General features: G+C 42.7%; 1 long non-coding RNA gene across 1 annotated transcript in view; it reads left to right on the forward strand.

The window, feature by feature from the left end:
- LOC121110679 overlaps positions 1-21,403 on the forward strand; it is a 57,671-nt gene extending 36,268 nt beyond the window's left edge. Inside the window, exons 6-9 of the long non-coding RNA XR_005859579.2 lie at positions 4,350-4,400; positions 14,793-14,933; positions 15,197-15,289; positions 20,102-21,403. This is a non-coding gene — a long non-coding RNA (uncharacterized LOC121110679). The remainder of the gene's footprint in view (positions 1-4,349; positions 4,401-14,792; positions 14,934-15,196; positions 15,290-20,101) is intronic.
- Positions 21,404-21,833: the final 430 nt, after the last annotated feature.

Below are 21,833 nucleotides of genomic sequence, written 5' to 3' on the forward strand. Positions count from 1 at the left end.
TTGTTGTCACAGCTGCCAGCAGTAGCCTTTATACTTTATTTAATTTGAACAATATGTGTGGTAGAATGATATTACTCAGTGAGAATCACATCCTTCTATTCTGCCATTCAGCAACTAAGCTGAGAGTTTACATGGTGCTGATTCCTTTACTCACAAGATATCGTACTACACGCTTCTGTCACTGGTATTGGTTTTAGCAGGGTAAGGATTTATTTTGTATGCTGTCAGAATCCAGCCTTCCATTTGGAAACATAGCCTGTTTCATGACAAGAGATGTAAAAAAAAAAAATCTCAGGCTACAATCTTAACTTGTGTAAATCACTGAGATTCAGCAATTTTTAATGATGCTAGACCTATCTATACCAGAATCTGACCTCCAATTTTTAGTAGATTTCAAACTGCCTTTGGCAATTCACTGGTACAAAAAGAAACATTAAACTAGAGATCTGTCATAGCACCATATCTTCCAGTGTTAAATACAGTAGTGAAACTGAGAAGGGAATCCTGAGTGTTGAGTTTCAGAAAAGGAAATTTTCTAAGCTATTCAGGTGACTTTTTTTTTTTAAATTTTTCAAAACAGAGAAAGTACTATTAAATCATAAGTGTAGTTTCAAAGCAACTGTGTAATTTGGTTGATTTTTCTCCACTTGTACTACCTTCCCTTTTTCCTATGTTCCCATGTCATAGTCAGCATTTACCTCCTTTAGCTTAGAAGATTCTTGCAGTGTGGGAGTGTGATATTTGCACCCAAGTGTGCTGCCCTCCAAGCTATACCTCCACATACTAGACTTGAGCATGATCTTGTGGCATCTCCATGTTTCAGATTTTTGCCAGCATTAGTACTGAAGGGCTGGTTATTGTTTCCTTGTTAGGCTCATGCTCAGACTTGTAAAGAAAGGCCAACCATCTGTAAATAACATTTTGCTTTTGTTTCTGAGCAACCCAGCACTGGTGAACAGGCTGGGTAGGGATTATAGAATAGCATTTCTGTTTTTTTGTTGGTTTGTTTTTTTTTTTTGTAAAACAAGAGTGTATGCTGTCTGCATTTTGGTAGCTGTGGAGAGTGAGGTGACTAGGCTACAGTGAGAATTAAGCCTAGAGTTCTGAACAATTATGTCCCTTCTTTCAGGCTGCATCCTGTAGAAACAGGGTATAGCCACAGCTTATCAGGACAGTTACACACCCAGAAGTAACTTCAAGCAGTTGGAGATACCAATATCTTGCTATGAAGCCTTTAAAAAAAAAGCCAACAGTGACTAGACTCAAGTTCTGACATCTGTTTGTGTATATGAAATAAGGAGATGCAGGTTCATTTCCCTAATGAGGCTAATAGGAAGCTGTCTCATGCAACAGCTTAATTTCCCTGTCCCCCCTTTTGAAAGCTCTGTGTCTCTGGGGACATTTTGCATATTTGTAGGGTTTTAGAATTTGGGCTGCAAGACCTTTGTCTCTGTACAGTGAAATCATAAGGCTACCTTCATTATCTAAAGGGAAGGGCTACAATAAAGTAATAAAGAATCAAACAGACTCTTTAGCAGGCTCTGTTGTGATAGGACATGGAGAAATGGTTTCAAACTAAAGGAGGGGATATTTAGATTGGATATAAAGTTTTTTTTTTTTTTTTTTTTACAATCAGGATAGTGAAGCACACAGGAGTGGGTTGCCCAAGAGGTGGTGTAAGCTCCATCCCAGGAGATACTCAAGGTCAAGCTGGATGGGGCTCTAAGCAACACGATGTAGCTGTGTCAGTCTTAGTTTCAGCTAAGATGGAATTGTTTTCTTCAGAGTGCCTAGGATGATGTTATGTTTTGGTTCTAGGAGAAAAGCAGTGTTGATAACACTGATGTTTATAGTTTTTGCTAAGCACCCTTGTACAAAGCCAAGTCTGTATGCAGTGAAGTGCCTAAGGAGCTGGGAGGGAACAGAATTGGGACAGCTGACTTAAATTGGCCAACAGGATATTCTATACCATATGACATCATACAGAAGGAATTTTGAAGGGGGTGCTGTTTCATCTCTTCCCTTCTGCTGCTCAGGGTGGTGGGGAATAGCTGGGCATTGGTTGGTGGGTGTTGAGCAATTGCTTGTGCATCACTTGTTACATACATTTTTATATAATCATAACTATCATCCTTTTCTCTATCTTAGTTTTATCTCAACTTACAAGTTCTACTTTCCCCCCCACCCCAATTCTCTCCCCCATCCCACTAGGAAGGGGAAGAGTAAATGAGGAACAGCATTATACTTGCCATCTGCCAGGTTAAACCACAACAACGTACCTGTTCATTGCAGGGGAGCTGGACTAGATGGTCTTTAAGGATCCAACTCAAATGATTCTGTGATCCCCTGCAGAACAAAGAATGATCAAGGCAGTTAAGAGTTATGTCTTAAAAAAAAAAGCCAAATAATGAATTCAGTTTGCAAAACTGTAATAGGGATGATGAGAAAAATAAACTGTTATGAGTGAGGAAAAGGATTCTGCTTTTTTGTTGCCATTTTGATTGGCACATAAAGGAGATAGAAAGATTCTTGTTCACAGATGAAGATACGCACATTCCCTGGAGCAGCCACATTTATTTCATATTTACCCTACCTTCTTATATATCTGCTCTGCAGGACTAGACAGCAGGGAATCATATGACTCCAATTGAAAGAAAGGGAAAATAATTGCTAGTCATCCTTATCTGCTATTGTCGGTATCATCTTGTAGAAGACATTAGTAGTACTAGATAAGACTGAAAAATATTCTGAGTCTGAAAATGGGAAAAGGCAATTGAGAAAATTACAGTAGGAAATAAACTCTTGCCAGACAGTCTTCCTGTTCTTGAAGGTCAGTAGTTGTGAGACGTTGCAGACGATGTGAGAAGATCGTTTATGCCACAATTCTTAGCTGAGGCAAATAAATTTACTGACTGCTTCCACGTTTGGAAGATTGATGTTTTATGAATCTTAGAACCACACAAATAGATAGACAGACACACACAGAAGTGTAAGGAACCAAGGGAGCTTGACTCATCGCCTGGGGTCCAAGAGAGAAAGTGGGGAAGCAGACCAGGCCCTGTGAGAGCAGGGCAGCCAGCTGTTCTACCCATGTCCTTTTATAGCCACTTACTGGGGAGGAGATGCATAACCACCAGAGAGCCTCACCAAAGGCTCCCAAATGTTCTGAAATCCCTCAGTGTGCAGATGCAGGAGAACTACTGCCCTAAGGTCAGACTCTGACTAAAAGTAGAACAAAAACAGCAATTGAAAGCAGTGGTTGCTCAGCACAGTTTGCAGAATGAGCTGCATGATGCTTTTGAGAGTGATCACAAATTAAAGTTAAGAGTTGACAGCCTGGTGGAGGAGAAGGTGGTGAATGACCATGGCAGCCCAACTAGGGAACAGAACGTAGTTAAAAGGGAATTTGCTTGCCACTACCCAATAGAGGAAATGGGAGGGGAAAAAAAAAAGATAGGATGAAATCTCCTTTTACAGTTTCACATTATTTAAAGCTTCTGACTTGTCCTTTGTCTGTACAATACTTAGAACAAAAGAGAGTGGTGGCAGTCAGAGCAGGGTCCATAAGTTTTAAAGGCAATAGAAAATTATATTTTCTGTATCTGCTAGAAGCATGAGAGTAAACAATTCAGTTCTAAGCTGGATATCTTCTAGCTTTCACATGCCATGCCAATTTCTGGAAGACTTAAACACAGAAGTCTTCTTGGGAAGCATCTTTATGTTTTTCTCAATAGTTTCAAATAATTTCTAGAGGTTTTCTGAAAGACATTCTGCTAGGTTGTATAGCCTTTGTTTTGACTGACATCTATGATTTCCAGGTGTACAACTAAAGATGGCATAATATAGGTTGGTATTTGTTAGCTGAGGAGATGTTGGAGGACATGTTAATATGTTTCCTTCTCATACTTTTCTTCCTTTTGTTGTCAGTGGTTCGCATCAACCTCTCGGTTAATAGGTGGAGTAGATTCCATTAATACTCTTAGCATCAGCTGAGAACGTAGTTTACAGTATAAAAATGAGATCCCCACTTGTATCTGCCCTTGCATTCTTGTTTCCAAAATAGGGATGAAGTGAACCACTTCTGTTCTTGGTAGTCTGTCATGTTCTTTCTGATATTGTCCAAACACAGAGAGGAAATGTAAAGGAAGACATGTGGAAAATGAACAATGTAATCTAGATTTGTAAGAGATGTTCTAGAAAAAGACAGTGTAAGGGCAAATATTTCAGAGTTGCACTAGACTTGGTTGACCAATCAGTTTCAATATTTCTATTCATACACTCTAACTTAGATTTATAGGAATGGAGCATCTCTATTCTAATAACAATTAACACCTGGAACTTTTACATAGGTCCTGTGAATTTTAGAAGATGCAGAAGAGAGCCAGTGCATCTCCTGGTGGGTAAGTGGTCTTGAATCACTAGGATGGCTCTATAGCCTTCACAAGTGATTTACAGATAAGGAAACTACGTGGCTATAACCGGCACCTATATAAAGATGAGGTGCTGTTTGGCTTTGATTCTGCCTCCTGTACTGATGAATTGGTGCCTCATGCTGCAGAAATAGCACGTTAGGCTTAGTCCATTGAAAATCACCTCACACTTCTGCTAGCAAAGGAATTCATTACGATCCGGACTTTGCCAGTTACTTCTCTTCAGTAGCATCTTCCTGCTGGAGGAAGACTGAATGAAATCAGCAGGACCACTCAAGGTGTTGACAGTAATGCTAACAACTTTTTTAAAGCCTGGGTCAGCAACAAAGACAAATCCTGAAGCACTTAGAACCAAGACAACTTCAGAAAAACATGTAGCTTCTTTCTACTCTCTACCTAGTTGTGCAGTAATTGTATGCATCAGAAAGGAGGCATGATGGACACCTCACAGATGTGCCACATGGTTATCAAACTGATATTTCCTCAATAGAACTAGGAGAGATTCTCATTCTTCAAACAATGATTATAGCCTATACTGCTAGAGATAGGCATATCCATTCTTCTTGTAACATATAATATTATTTTGAGCTTTATTAACTTTTTTTTACTAGACACAAAGTCCAGGTAGAGCATAGTACAGAAACCTTGTAGTGTAACTAAAGGTAGACTATGGCTGTGTTCTGCTCACAAAAAAAGTGAAATTGCTTCTGACAGGTTCATAGTAACACCAGACAAAGCATTTCACAGATATGTCAATAATCACATGCAGAAAAAAAGGGTCAAACTCACCAAGCAGTGAAGGGGATCTCTAATGATACAGCACCTCTCAGGAAACCAGAGGTTCAAGAGAGGTTCTCTCTTCCGTAGCTTGCCCTTATATGAGCCCAGAGTAGCTCCACCCTGAGATTTATCCCCTTCTGGTCACCTGGGGATACAGGTGCAACCAATTTGCCTGTGTTCCCTGGGCTAGCCACACCCCTTCACCAGGTGCACAATCACCAGTTCAAGCCATGACCTAACAGTTCCCCAACAGGCTGTTCAGCAAATTCTGTTCAAAAAACAGACTTCTTGGGGAAAGGCAGTTTTCTAATTTGGTTCAAAGGGTTGGAGTTGAAAGAGGGGTGATTCTGAAAGTGTTGAGATATTATTCTGGTAGTTCTAGAATAATATTACTACTTTGTAATGGATGCAGTAGGATGTCAGTTCACCTGAGTCAATTTTACCAATGCAAACGCAGCAACACACTCCTTCCCCACCTAAGCTCCACGTTGGCACTGGGTTCCCTAGTATAAAATACATTTAAGTGAAAAGATCTGCTACAGTCTCCCTAGCCTTGACACACAGAAAGGAAGATATTAATGGGCTAAATTTGAGATTCTTGCTTTCTCTGTATAAAGTGATTTATTCCAAGTTATTACAGTAAAATAAATGTAAGAGACAGAAAGTGAGTAACTTCTCAATGAACAGCCATAACCAAAGCTTACTTTTTGTGTGTTTCTATTTTAGATGTGAACTGTGAGAAAGAAAAATAGAGTAGAATGAAGTGGAAATAATAGTAGGAGACTTGGGAAGAGGATTTTTCTTGAATTATTTTTTTCTCATTTAGATAAAATATTGCTAATATTAATGAAAGACAGTTGTTACTTGGCTGTTCAGTTATATGACTCATGGCAGTGCTTTATAAAATACAATCTGAAACATTAATAGAAAGCTATTAGCAAACAGTTTACAAAAGACAATACACAAAAAAAAAAAGGGAAAGAAAAGTGAAATCTTTTAGTAAGTCCAGAAAGATGTCTTATAGACTACAGTGCAAATATTTCAAGTGTGTAGACAGTAGGATGGCATTTCCTGAAGTTAAAAGAAAAAAATAAATAGCCGTAATGGGAATCAAGCTGCAACACTTGCTTTTTCATCATCCTGATTTACAGTAGAAGGCTAAGGCTTATTTACAAGAAGTTTGAATTGAAATTTGGAACCTTTGTGCACCTTAGTGGTGCTTTGCCTCACACAGGAGTAGGACTGTTGTATTTCTCAACAATGCCCACAGCTCTGTTTATTACAGAACTAATGCCTGAATTAGAAGTGTAAAGGAGCCTAAAACAGACGTCCTGGTTTCAGCTGGAAACTCATTCTATAGCCTGTTATTAAACTGATTGATAAAGAGTTTTAATAGTTAACTTTAGAAAAAAAAATCTTCATAGGTCCTCTGCTTATTTTTACCAGACTTACACTGATACACGGATCGAAAGATTCATCATTGATGGTGAACATCATAATGTATAGTTTCATTGTTGGTCTGCTATCAAGGACAGAAAAGAGATCTTTGGTCTGAGCTAGTTGTGCTGTTCTTAATGCCGAAGTAGGTTCCTTTTCCTGAGAATTAGTTTTGTAAGTGGGACAAAAAGCAATTTTGGTAAACCATTTTGTGAAGTTTCTTTTATTTCTTCAGCTTTTTAAGACACCCATATCCTTTTTCCATCAAAAGTTTCTCAGGACAGAAGCCGAACAAGAACATGATCTTGGCTGAATAATAAGGATACAATAAAAAGTACTTTTATCTTTTCCTCCTCTTCTTCTCTCTCTTGCTCTCTCTCTCTCTCAACACTGATTTTGCTGATCTTGATGCTGACTATTCAGATCAACTGAAACGACTGAGATCAGACACCATCCAGACATCCCTGTTGCTGAGCCACAGTGGCGCACAATCTATTGGGTGAAAATAAAGAACTAGCTTCTGCAAACATTGCTGAGCTCCAGGCTATCAGTAGCAACATATAAATGCCATCTAGAACAGATAATGGAGCAGAGACACTAGCCATGCCTTATTACCTTGCCTAATAAATACCCTGTCTTGCCTTTGAACCTCTCAATACAAAGCTATCCTTTATGGATTTGTGATTTAACTAGGCATTTCAACCAGAGTGTTGAACTCCTTGCTGGGGAGACTATTTTAATACATTGTGTCTGCAGTATGGGTTATTTTTACTCTTAATCTATTTTTGCACCTGTCCAGATCAAAGCAATCCTTAGAGAAATGTGACCTGCTTTCTTTTTCAAAGCCATGGGAACTGAATTGATATGAGTTGCCTTGAGAGATGGTACTCATCATATTGGTGCTACTAAAATCTTGTTTAAAAAGAAGAGGAAAAAGCTCTCTCAAAGTCTTCACTGTAGCTGCAAGTATAGAAGGACTGATGGGAGTGTATGTACCTTCCTGGGAGGTATCAGCACTCTATTCTCTGTTCTCCATCTTCGCTACCTTCTACTTCAAGCAGATTATCCTAACTTCTCTTCGGCTCACCTTGTCACCCACCTCTTGTTCTTTTAGGTTCTCGGTGGTGTCAGAATGACTATACTGCAGTAAGCAGTCAGGAGAGCCTGCAGCACACTGCTCTCTAGTCCTGGCTACAGCCTGCAGCCTTATGATCCTGCCTGCAGTCAAGAAGCGCTCAGCTCCAGCACATGAAGTGCTGGCTCTGAATGACACAGTTCTCATTCTTTCCATCCCCACAGTTTCACCCTGAACATTACTTCTGGGCTGCCTAAAAAGAAGTGCGGCCAGCAGATTGAGGCAGGTGATCCTGCCTCGCTAGTTTGTGCAGGTAAAACCTCACCTGGAGTTCTCAGTGCAGAAAAGACATGGACTTGTTGGAGTACATAAAGAGGAGGGCCACAAAAATGATCCAAGGGATGGAACACCTACCCTACAAGGACAGACTGGGAGAGCTGGGACAGTTCAGCCTGGAGAAGAGATGGCTCTGGGGAGACTTGAGAGCAACCTTCCACTGTCTAAAGGGGGGGCTATAAAAAAGAAAGAGGCAGACTTCTTAGCAGGGTCTGTTGTGATAGAACAAGGGGAAGTGGTTTCACACTTAAAGAGGGGAGGTTTAGATTGGATATAAAGGAGAAGATTTTTTTACAATAAAGATAATGAAGCACTGGAATGGATTGCCCAAGAGGTGGTAGAAGCCCCATCCCTAGAGAAACTCAAGGCTGGATGGGGCTCTGAGCAACCTGATGTAGCTGTAGGTGTCCCTATGACTTGCAGGGGAGTTAGACTAGATGATCTTTAAGGGTCTCTTCCAATTCAATCAGTTTTATGATTCTATACTGTACCAAGGGGGTTTCAATCAGCTGAGCTGGATGGATTTGTTACCAGCTAGAAGGCAGCAGTGTGCTTACAGGTAGCTACAGATAGTTTCACCACACGGAGGAGATAAAGATTCACTCTTTTATTGTGACCTGTCTTTGGACCACTTTGCTTAGTGCCTGTCAATTGGACTGTTAGTTAGCACCCACCTTTTAAGCTGAGTGAGAAGGGAGGATATACTGCCAGACATGAAGCTTTGGACAAGTCTGGAATGGGCAGATTCTGAGCCCCTTCTGTAGCATCTCCTGGTACACGTACTGTCTTGATGGAGTTTCAAGACACGACTGAGTGTGGTGCTCATGTCCATAATTAAGTGAGGAACGAAATGCTTGTAGGATGTTCTCTGGTCATTTCTCACCTATGCTAGAAGCTGAGTTTTTTTGCTCTGTCAGCTTGCCAAGAAAACTCGTAAATAGCTACATAACAGTGTAATTTGTGCAGTTAGGCAGTCAAGTGAGTCATTGCCTACAGCGCTTTATTATGGTTTAGCCCTAGCTGGCAGCTCAGTACCACCCAGCTGCTTGTTCACTCTCCCCGGGTGGGACGTGAGAGAGAACTGGTAAAGTAAAAGTGTGAGAACTCGAGGGTTGAGATAAAGTCCGTTTACTAGCTAAAGCAAGAGCCATGTGCACAAGCAAAGCAAAACTATGAATTGATTCACTGCTTCCCGTCAGCAGACAGATGTTCAGCCCCTTCCAGAAAAGCAGGGCACATCATACATAAGTTTCTTGCAAAGACAAATGTCATCAGTCTGAACATCCCCTCTCTTCCTTTTTCTTTACCCCAGCTTTTATAACTAATGCCATATGGTATAGAATATCTCTTTGGTCAGTGTGGGTCACCTGTGTCCCCTCCCAGCTTCCTTTGTACCTCCAGCTCCTTGCTGGCAGAACAGCACAAGTAGAAAAGCCCTTGGCTGTGCTGCTCTGTAACAACTAAAACATCAGTGTGTTATCACCACTATTTTCATCAAAGATCCAAAATCTTCTATAAAGAAAATTCTATCCCAACCAAAACCATAACACCCTATATGTAACACCTGAGCTTAAGCATTTCCAATATAGGCTGGAGCAGACCAGGAACTGCTCTAACATATACTCTGAGTGAGTAGTCACTAACCATCTGAGAACAGGTGAAGGAACGCAACTGGGAATTGGATAAGCTGTCACTGACCTGCAAGCAAAGTGACAGAAGCACACAACTGTGCTCTCAGCACGCAGGAAACCAAAACCAGAAGAGTCATAGAACAACACAGGTGCTAAACATCAGCACTGTTTGAGGAGTGGTAATGGGAGATGACCTCAGCTGTTGGCAAAGGAATCCAACACAGTCCATCTCCAGAAAAGCAGCAGCCACGTAACTCTAGGTAGTAGGCTTTTCAAAAGGCCAGTGTTATTTTTCAGAGTGAATTGGATTAATGATGTTTAGAATTAGGTCACTGACTGCCTAGGGAAATGTACCTTAACCTTTGATAACCCTCATTCTGGGAAGTAAATGTCAATTAGGGCTTATTTAAAGGTGGCTGACCTTTTTAACCTGCACTACTGTGCGGAAGATGCAATTGATCTATGAAGAACCTAGGGAAATGTGCTTTGTTTACTCGGAGAAAAAGATTGCAGAGAAATTAACCCTTTTGTTTTCTGAGACTCACATGCCATTGTAGGGCTCAATTAAAAGCTGACTAGACTCTTCTAAGTCATTAGGAAAATCAATAATTGGCATCTTCAGTAGAAGGTCGCTAGAACGTAGTTAGGATATGAAATGAAAATTTCTCCTAGAGTTCTTCAGCAGTTTCATTTCTTCATTACACTCACTATTTCCAGTGAGGATCCAAGCATTCACTAGTCTTCTTGCTTTCTATGAAAACTAAGAATCTTGAGAGTCATAGAACCATAGAACGGCTTGGGTTGGAAGAGACATTAAAGCCCATCCAGTTTCAAACCCTTGCTGTGCACAGGGTTGCCACTCACTGGATCAGGCTGCCCAGTGCCCCATTGCAGTCTTACTATGAACACCTCTAGGGATGGGGCATCCACAGCATCTCTGGGCAACCTGTTCTAGTGCTTCACCACCCTCTGAGTAAAGAACTTCCTCCTAACATCTAATCCATGACTGTCCAACCTTTTGGCTTGCCTGGGCCACACTGAGTGAACAGGAATTGCCTTGGGCCACATATAAAATCTATAACAAATTTAATGTATTTAGGTAACAAGCTTATTTTTATGGTTTTTTTTTAAATTAAATTAAAACAAAAAACAGCAACAAAAACATATAACTAGTGGGATTTTTACCTTGTTTTTGTGAAACTGATGCATCAGACTGATTCGATAGCAGCAGTTGCCATTCTTAGTGAGTTCTCAAGGTATTCATCAGAGATTTTTGATGAAATATTACTCTTCCTGTGTTTCATTCTTGACAATAATTGGTCACAAATGTACATACTGCTAAAAACTGATGAGGTGAATAAGGTGTGCCTGTGAAGTGAGGGATATTTTTCTCTGGTAAGGGAGTCTGGTACAGAGACGTGACAAAATTTTTCTTTGAGTTGAAGGTCTGATTGCAATTCTGCACATTCCATTGGAAAATGTTCAAGTAATATATCTATATGGACTGAAAATGGAGTGACAATTGCAAAAAAAATCGATTTTTTTTTTGAAATCTTGAAACCTATTCTCAAATCTATTTATCAAAATGGAAAGTACAGCTGCATATTTTTCACTGTTGACAGGACTGTGTTGAGCCAACATATCAAAATACATGAAATTATTTGCCATAACTTGAGCTTGCCATAATTTGTTTCATTTCAAACACTGTTACGGTCTGAAACATAGCACAGATAAGGTGATTTTCACCTGAAGATGCATGTTTAACTCATGTAAATAGATGGCCAAATCCACCAGAAGTGCTAAATCTCTGAGTCATTTTTAATCTTCACATTCTGGCACCAATTTTCCTTTTGATTCCATAACGAACTCAATACCACTTTACAAATCAAAAAGTAATTTCAGCATTTTACCCAGACTTATCCACCTTCCTTCCAAAAAGTAAATGATGGCTCCATAATCAGCATCCATACTTTTAAGGAACTCCCGGAAATGGTGATGATTCAGTCCCTTGGACTTTATGGAATTCACAGCTTTGATGATGATTTGTGTGACATTATCCATTTTTAAAGCTTTTGCAGACAAATGTTCTTGCTGCCTGATGAGGTGATATTTCATCGAACGTGAGTTACCAGTGGTAACTGCATCATCTTCTATTGATTTTCTAAGTACTTCTTTTGTGCCAACCATCACTGGGGCACCATCAGTAGCTATACCAGGTATGCTGATAAAGGTTAAAGAAAATCCCTTCGATGTTTTTTTTACTGCTTCATACAAATCAAGAGATTTAGTTGTCTTTCAACGGCACCAAAGATGTGCCCCAGCCTTCTCTGTGTCTACTGTAGCTATTTCTCCCTTCTCATTTATTGGAGGGGAAATTTCAGAGGAGTTATGTTTTCCTTGGCTTTTCTCTTCTGACCAATGTTGCTGTAAAATGCCTTCTCGTTATTTTTCATATCCCTTGCAAAGTTTAGTTCCATCTGCCCCTTGGCTTTCCTGATCCCATCTGAGCACCATTTGGGATCAAGTAAGCAGTTCATATACCTAAACTTAGATGAGAAGAGTTGAATGTTTCACTACAGACTGCTGTGCAATTGTGGACTGAAGAGAAATTTTACTGCAGACACTTCTGTGCAGTGCAGTGATACATACAGTCTTGAGAACTTGATTTAAAAAAAAAAAAAAAAAAACATAACCTGTAAGTTCCTAGCATTACTTTGAACCATCCTTAGGGTGAAACAAGGACAAAGCTTCTTTTATCACTTCTCATTATTAATTCATTAAGATCTCTTAATGCCAGTGGTATGACATTTCAGTCTCTGTGTATCAGGCATGAGTTATTGTAGCCTCAGGAGCTGTTTTCTGCCAGTCTTTGCAGCTATAGTAAATGTTTCCTGTAGGTCAGCTCTGTGATAATATCTTACACCCTTTAGCCCTCATTAATATATTCGGGAAGGAATGTTTTTCACTTTAGTGTACTCTAAAGATTCCTTCTGACTGTAACTCTGTAACTAGGCAATGGAGAAGGAAGGTGCCTCAGAACAGGGTGAAAGCTGCAGATAAAAAGAAGTTCTTTTAACACATAACCATATTCAGTAAGAATTGTAAGAAAAGAATTGTAAGAAATAGAAGATAGAAATAAGACATATTGTTTTGCCAAGTACTGCAGAATTATTTCCCAAAAATAGTTTTCCTGAGAAATAATTCTGGGAATTAGATGCATTGACTTGTCTAAACCTGACATCCGTCTCCTCTGCTTGGGTACCACAACGAGCATTCCCTTTGCCACCAGCTTGAAAATTTGGCTGAGTATATCCTTTCATCTGCCTCTATCTCTATACTGTCTGAGACCTTCAGAGCCATGAGGACCTTTTTCATTGCAAGCCTATTCTGAGCTTGGGAAGGCATATGAGCTGATTTTTTTTTCCCCAGATGTGGTACTGAAGCATGACAGTGAAGCAACAAGCACGATTAAATGTGAAGTCAGCTACAATGCATTTCTGCCTTCTGAAACCTTCTCCAGTACCTTCAGCACAAGACCAGTGTTTTTCTCTGTGCCCAGTCTTGGGTTCCCACATATCAATATAACAATTACTTTTACTAGGCTCCAACTTTACTGTCCAAGCCATTTTCATCCCTTTGATTTTCCAGAGAACAAGAAAGGCTTTTGGACAAGGAATCTGTACTGTTTGCAGATTAGGAAAAACGCTCCATCTGAATAGCAATCACTCATGTTAAAGGCAGGAATAATGCCCTCTGTAGTAGTGTACCATTGCACTAAATAATGGAAATTGAATACTGAGAACATTGAAGCTCCATGGAAGACTGTATGAAATATTTTCTGTGCTGAGCTTACATTCCAGTAACATTAGGAGATGGGCACTCTGGTAGGATGGATTCACTTGTAGCTTGAGGTCCTTTTTAAATTTTTTTTAATATATATATATGTATCAGAGCTAAAGGGTACTTGTACCCATGGGGAATTTTAGGTCAGTCTTCCCTTGTTTGGTTCTGTAGGTCACAGCAGTGTAGGCTCCTGAATGTAGTGCTAAACAACTGTTACTGTAGGTCTACGTGAGCCACGTGCCAAGAAACTAAAGTTAGCCCTTGTGTGAAGTTGGCTATAGCTACTCCAAAACAAGAGGGCATCCTGCTCCAGAAAACATGTAAAAACATGTAATTGATTGAACGGCTTTTTAGATAGCAAATGAGCTGCTTGTGACCCGTGAAAAGATACCATTGAGTGATTCAGTGCAAGCAGAGGTAACATTTTCTGTGATAAATCGGATTTAGTTCTGCAGCGGTAGAGGGTCCCCATTCCTCCACTCCTCTGGCTGATAGGGGCTGAGTGCTGAGCAAAGTTCTCCTTTTTTTTCCCCCTTTTTTTTTTGTGTGTGTGTGTGGCAGAAAATGCTACATATGCCCATTTCTTTCTGCACATGCATGCCAGGCTTACCTTAGACTTGTCTTGCTCCCAAAGCCTGAAACTACTCAAAACCTCTGGAATTTCCCAGTGTTTTTGTGCTCAGATCTGTGATTTGAAGGTCCTCAGGGTCAACGCTGAAATGTGGTACTGAATAAGGGCCTCAGCAGATGGAGAGCAATGGAGTCCTTTTGGTCTGAGTGGAGCTTTTGCTGATAAACAGGGGCTGTGGATCCCAACCATCAGTTTGTGCAGAGTACCTTAAGTCTCAAGGGGATCAGCTTTACAGCATGGTTTGTTTGTGAAACAAAATGAAACAAAATGAAGTAAGACAAAATGGGATGATTTCTTCATTGGTCTAAAGGTGCTCTCCCTGAGAGTTCACATGTGTGCACTGCTTTATTCCCGGCGCTGGGAGCACCTTCTGCACTGGGGCTGTTTCTCTTGCAGCTTTCTCACTCCTCTCTCCCAGCTGCTCAGGGGCTGAGTGCTCCTTGCCAACAAGTGGCCAAATCCCAGGGCTCTTTGGCAGGGAAATGCTTGTTATCCTCTGGAGAGAGCCCTTCTCCTACAGGGCAGAAGTAAAAAGGAAACCCCTCTCTGTGGAAGGACACCCTGGGGAATGCTGAACTCCAGACAGCCTCTTCAGCCCTCAGAGCTTCTCTTTTCCCCTCTCCCTGCAGGACAAGCAGGCCATCCTCACAGAAGTGGCTGCTATGATGGATGTTGTGCATTACGTGCAGTACCAAGGGAGCACCTAGGAACAGCTCCTGTGGCTCCTCCAGCAATACCAGGAGGTCTGAGATAGCTTCTGGGTGACAGAGGTGAGGCACTGTGTGGGGTCTGGCACGGCTGTGGCATCCACACAATTGAACTCTGTCCAGGGAGAGAGACCCTCTTTATATTTCCCCAAGAAGGTGGGAGGGGTGGGGGAGGGGTGATCAGGAAGCCCTATGCAGGTAGTTTGGGCTTCTCCCTGGAAGCTCGAGTTAGGGGTTCCCTGTGGCCCAGTCATTATGGGTTCCTTCCTTCCCATGCAGTGGCTTTAGGTGGCTTTAGCCCGTTCATCCTCTTCCTTCTCTTGTAGAGCCTTTGTTACCTCCTAGGGACCTTGAAGAGACTTCAGATGCTCATCCCCAAAGACAAACTTTGTGCCATTGCTGCTGCAGTGCACCACAAGGTAAAGGGAGCTTGCACCTGTGCCACTGGCCCAGGGCAGGGCAAGGTAATGGCAGGCAGAGCACTGATTTGTCAATCCTTGTTTTATATGCTGAATTACTGGTGTCTGAAGGGACAGAATGTGCAGAGGAGAGCCATTCTTCAGGTGGGCATTCTCTGCAGTGCTCAGCTGTTGCAGAGAAGCTGGTCCTCATGTCACAGCAAACAGGCAGCTTTTCTGGGTTGCAGGAGCAAGAGGAGCTTCATTTCTTGGCTTGTCCTGTCCTCCTCTGCCAAAGGGATGACCATGTTCTTCAGCAGAGAAGTGAGGGAGATGTGGGTCAGCATCTTCCTGCATCTCCGGGACCCTAGTCTCACAGTTTCCAGTGTAAGAGCCCTCAGAATTTATCTGCAAACCCACAGAAAGGTGCAGGACACTGGCCGAGCTGTTTGGCTGCTGCAAACACTCAGGCACGTGCATGCTTGTAACTTTTCTTGCTTGTTCCCCATGCTCTGTGCATTAGTGTACAATAAGCCCTAATCTTCTCTGCTGAAAATCATGCAACAATTAATCTGGCGTGACACTGTAATGCACGCAAAATAGTCAGATGCATCTTGTGTTGTAAGTACTCTGAGGGCACTGATTGGTCCGGGCTGCTGTGATGGCTGCCCTCCCATAAGCAGGAAGAGACCTGAAGCATCTCCTGGCTTGGAGCTGCCCCCAGCTGCTGTGGCTGCACAACTACCTGTCACCTACGTCCCCAGTGAAGAGAGAAATGGGGTGGAAACAGCCACAGTCACTGCCAGGCAGTTGAGAGGTGACTGTAGCCTGTGCAGTCAGCATTGCAATGATGCAAGAAGAGGGGGCAAAGAGGGCTTGAGGTTGCAAAGCCTTCTTAATATTCAGGAGCATTGCAGGGACTGCCTGGACGTGAATGCAAATGCCAGTAATGCTTCCTCCTCCTCCAGAGCTGACATTTACTGAGCAGAGCTCTCTTCTTTGACCTCTCTCTGTAAACATTGACATTGCATTCACATGGATAATAGATTTCTGTCTGTTTTACCACAGCTGAATGTTTCCACCGGGAATGTTATTGCTTCTTATGGCTGGAAATGCACCTGCACCAGCTGTGAGGCTAAGCATAAAGCCCGTGCCAGCCCAAATCCCCAAGTCTCTTAACAGACCACAGCTGCCTCATTGCTGTGAAGCCTCCATTTATCTTGAGATGGCAGGAAAGAAATATTATCCCAACACTTCCTCTTCCTTGGGAAAAAATGTAATTAAAAAAAAAACAACACCAAATTTGCCTGCTTTCCTCTTAAATCACTTCCTCCCTCTGAAGGATGCAGTCCCAAGGCAAGTATCCAGTCTGAAAAAAAGACTTGTCCAGCACCTGGGTACACAACCCATACTTTCCTCCAAACAGCCCTGTGGTGGTGCCTGAGTGAGCTTGTGCCCCAGAGGAGGAACAACCTGGGTTTTTTGTTTTCCAGTAGCAAATCTGGCTGTTTATAACTATTTCTCTGTAGAATTAGATCTCCCATCATCCAGGGGTGAGCCCCAGCTGTTGCATTAGTGTTTTTCCTCAAGCAGGTCCCCACTGCCCTGCTCCCAGCATAAACTGCCAGTGCAGCCTCTCCTGCTTAGTGCAGGCTTCTGCCCTCCTACCAAATCCAATGGCCTCCTTTAGAAGTGAAAGGGCTTGGCGAAGACTAGAAGCTCACAAATAGGTAACACCTCAAAACAAACAAACCAAAACTAATTAAAAAATCCTCCGTTGTATTAAGCACTGACTTCTTGTGGGGTTTGGCAGGGCTTCAGAGAGCCAATGGTGACTGGATTGCAAGCACTGAGAAGTCTGCCTGAAAATGCATAGTTGGTTTTGCAAGATCTACTTTTGCACAAACACCTAATTTTTTCCCAGTTGCCTCAAGCCCTTTACTATCATATTCAGCCCTGTTTTCCTCTTTTCTCTCAGTCTCAGTAAGATGCCAGAGGAAGCACAGCTGTCACCCCGCCAGCATTTCTGCACGTGCTGGCGCTTGCTTGTCCCTTGCCCTGTGATGCCGGTGTGGGGGACACTGCTCCATTTTTTCAATACATCAAAATTCCCTGATGGCCAGACTATATCCTCCAATCTATGACAACAAACATCCAATTTTAAGACACCTGTCATGCATTTGGGCAGCAGACATAAGGCAAACTGGAATTTCCTTCATTTGGAAAAGTGCACAACAGCATTTGGGCCAAATCTGAAGTTTGTCACTTATTATTTTGCATATGAATAGGAATTCAGGCTTTCATCCCTGGTGAGACCATCATTATATGCATTACCAGACAGCTGGTCTTTAGAAAAAGAGGCAAGTAGAAACAAAATAGATGTTTATTCTGTACTTAGGCAAATTCACAGAAGGGGAATCATCTCCCATTCTCATTGCTGCAAACACTTAGCTCTCTATAGGCTCTTTGCACAGCAAATGCATTCACTCATCAAGGCATATTGAGTATCTGCTTATTACTGCAAGTTCAGATCCCTTTCTGCTTTTCTCAGATGTGTTCCAAGCCTTACGAGGCCTGCCAGTTCAAATGGAGAAGGGATTAATTTCCCTTCTCCCCTGCCCCCTTTTAAAGAAAGGCAAAATTTCATCCATTTTTCATCACGTTTCTTGCTGATGGCCATGCAGGCAGCTAATTGAAATGTATTTGGACGTGGCTGTCCAGCAGCCCTCCGACCCACACCAATAAGGAAATGAGCAAGCAGTAGTGCCAGCTTTCCTGAAATCCTCTGCAGAAAGGCCCACGTGCACAACCCTCCTGTCATGCTCACTCCCTGACGTGTATATGTGTACGTGTATACACACACACACATATATGTATATAAATATATATATACATACAAAGACACACATCTGTATAAACTCACAAGTCTACACAGATAAGAGTCCTCAGTGTGGCAGGCCTGGAAAGATGATGTTGCTTTCTGTTACTTGGGGAAGACCAAGATCACTTTTCTGGATCTCAATTCTGTTGAGTACTTTTACAGCCTCTCCCAACGCTGCCAGTTGTTCCCTCCCGCTGTGGGGGGGAGGCTTCGGTGCTGTACTGTAAACATTGCCAGGGAATATAAAAAGGGAACAAATTCAGCCCCATAAAAATAATGTTTCAATATATAATATTTACTGCCTTGTCTTTTAAATATCAGATCGGTTACAGTTGATTCATAGGGCCATTGCATTGACGAACAAAGCCAGATGCCCTGAGGTTTCCTGAAATGAGTTTTCTTTGCAAAGAATTTATTTCACTCGTCACGCTGCAGTGAGCAAACGAAACCACACAGCATCCCCAAGATTGATTTCTCTCTGTGCTGACTCCCATGAGCCAGTGTCCCCCATAGCAGGGGTGATTCGTTTCCCACGCGCTGCTGGGGGGGTTAGCTGGGAAACCCTCCAGCCTGGGGCACGCTGCGCCCTTTTGCTGGGTGCTGTGTGGGACACCTTGCTGCATGGGCTCACAGCACCCATGGGGCTGACACAAGGTCCCAGGGAGCCCTGTGAGGGACGCTGAATATCAGAGAGCATCCTCAGGCATTCCTGGGCATTCTTCCAGCCTGGCCACGCGCAGGAGTCGGTGTGCTTCCTTCCGTTCTGCCCAAGGCTTCGAGCCATCCACAAAATAATCACATTGCTTTAGGGTTTTGCCAAGGATCAGTTTCAGACAGGGCTAAAATCAAACCCACTAGTCTGCATAGGCTGAGGGTAACCACAAAACTGTTTGTGATGCAGTTCCGGATTTGTTGGCTCATGCAGAGCAGCCACTTGATCAGTGGGATGTTTGCACAGCATAAAAATAACCTCCTGGAACCGCTCTGCTCGTAGCACAGCTACTGTATGCATCCTTTCCATATTTCTTGTAGAAAAACTGACTCCTCCCCCCCTTGAATAGGCAAATAATGTCGGCACAAAATGAGATTACACTGGGATAACAATCCTCTGCCATCTCCAGAGAGCAGATGCCCGTACAATGCCTCTGCTGATGGACACATTTCAATGTGACTCTGGCTCGGCACACACTTGCATTCAACACACGAAGCCAGAGAGCCAGCTGTGACACCACGCATGGGGGGCACCGGGTGGCAGCACTGCTCCCCTCTGCCAGCCAAAGCAGCCAGGGCACCTGGCGTTTTGTCTGCAAAAAAATTGGACTTTTGCCTTTCTTTCTTTCTTTCTTTTTTGCCTTTTTTTTCTTTCTTTTTTTTTTTTTTTTTTTCCCCTAGAGGAGCCAGAGTCCTGCCTCCTGGTTTCAAAGGGAGACACATCACTTTGCATCACCTCCCACTACGGCACCATCACTGCAAGAAAAGAACCACAACCTCACACTTCCAAAACCCAGCTGTTCTCAGGCCTCCCAAATTTACAGGAATGCAGAGGTCACCAGGACGATTATCTGCATTTTTCAGTCTTATTTTAACATGCAAATTCATTGTACTCCCAGTCAGCAGCTTGCAACACCCTGTGATGCTGGCACAGCCCCTGAGGGTGTACCTGATGGTCTTGGTAGCTCATCCCAGAGATGGTAATGTTGCTAGAGAAGCCAGGATGCTGCTTGTGCCAGCACCCACAGGCAAAATGTAGGTGCCTCAAAGAGGGAACCACTCAGCTGGCGAAGACATGGGCACTCAGGGTGGGGAAAATGACTGAGCTTCCTGAGATGCTGGATAAACTCAAGCAGACATAAACCATGCATAAAGATGGAAATGGGTCAGTGGGTAGGAGGGGCATCAGGGCATCTTGCTCTCTCCCGCCCCCACTAAATACACCTGCTGTTCTTCAACAGGTCTGCATGGTCTTTGCGAGATAAAGAGATTGGTTCAGAAGAATGCTACCTCTCACGGCTCCCTCCTCCGTCTGCTCCTAACCTCCTTACTGCAGCGATCTCCTTTTACTCTTCTACGGAGTCTTTGGGACGTTAACCCTTCTGCTTCTCAGTCTCTAACACTTAGGACTGATATTTTTGGATGTACCCTTTGTGTTTGGAGCTGAAGATTTGCTGTAAGAAATGCCAAGTCAAAAGGTGAGGGAAAGTGGCCGTGCCCTTGCCAGCTGCTGGGCCCAACCCTGGGTGTGCGTGAAATGTCGGCCCCAGCCCACATCCAGCCTGGCCTGTCGGTTATTTCCATGGAGATCACCAGAGCGCAAATGATGAACCGGCAGGAGGAAGGGCTCTTTTGCATCCTGGTGCCTGCTGTGTCTAAATTCTGGCTCTTAATGCACTCTCTTGCCGTAATTTATTTCTCCATTACATTTCTGACCCGGGCCCCAGCTTTGCAGCTATCACTGTCAGCCTTTTGCCCCTCTAATTATGCTAACAACAGCACCTGAATGCTAATTTGCCATCCCTGCGTTTTGCCTCCGAGTGACAAAGAAACCATCTGATTTCAGTGCATATTAGGGAGGCACGAACGGTGCCTGAGGGCTTTGCTCCTTAATGAACACTACTGCCATCGTGGCTGCTTTCCCCATCATGGTGTTGGTGAGCTCTGAATCTGTTGGAGAAGTTCTTTCCATTAGCCCTAAAGCCAAAGACTGCAAATGTTACCTATTTTATTTGGATATGTCTCATGACATTCTTCAGAATAACCTTTTGTGTTTTTTTTTTTCCTTCGCTGTCTTCCCCACTATTTGTGCTGGCCCTCTCAGGTTTCCTTACCCTCCCTCCCTTTGGCACCAGGATCATTTTTCAGTGCCGATGTACAGGAGAGGTTGTTCCCTTTCTTCCTTTTTTTTTTAAGGAAGGATCATTTTTACCTTGCATGCCCTTTCATTCAGCAGCATCCATACACTGTATTTCTCAAGGAGTAAATGATTAAACTTTGGAGCTCAGAGTTTCATGTTTAAATGTCAAGCTTGGAACACATCATCTCAGAAGAAAAATCAATAGGATTTCAATTTTCTTGTAATAAATATGGCCTTTATTGGTAGCAAAACAAGAAAACGTCTGGCATCCCATCTCACAGTTTTGTTCCCCCTCCCTTATGCAACAGATAAATCAGAGAAGTGATTTTCAGTCACAAATCTCAGTCTCCGCCTGCCATTATTTTGGGCAGGAAAGCAGCCAAGCTCTTATTAGAAAGTTACTTCCCACCTGCTCTCTGCCTGATTACCGCATTAGCGGCGTGTGGGCTCCTTCAGCAGGCACAAAGCAGGCTTTTGCCCTCTATATCCTCTCCTGAAAATCTCTACAACAGCCCCATTGTCAGCATTGTCATCTCCTCTGACTTTGCATACAACCACCCCGGTTTACCCCAAGAACGTTCCCCTTTCCTCTTTTCTCTCTATCTTCTTCTTAATCCCCGAGAGAAATAAGTCATCTTCAGGGACACAAATGCATCTGGCACCTACTTATGGGGAAGCTGGAGGAATTTTGTGGTCAAACTCCCTGCCAGCTCTGCTAATAGATTACAAAAAGGGCACATCAGTGTAGTAAAGCATCTTTTTAACTTTATTTCAGCAATCATGAAAGTTTGAACTGGACAAGGAAGAGATTTTCTGGAAGGAGGAAGAGGAAA

The sequence above is a fragment of the Gallus gallus genome, chromosome 4, assembly GCF_016699485.2.
Source record: "Gallus gallus isolate bGalGal1 chromosome 4, bGalGal1.mat.broiler.GRCg7b, whole genome shotgun sequence".
Taxonomy (NCBI): domain Eukaryota; kingdom Metazoa; phylum Chordata; class Aves; order Galliformes; family Phasianidae; genus Gallus; species Gallus gallus.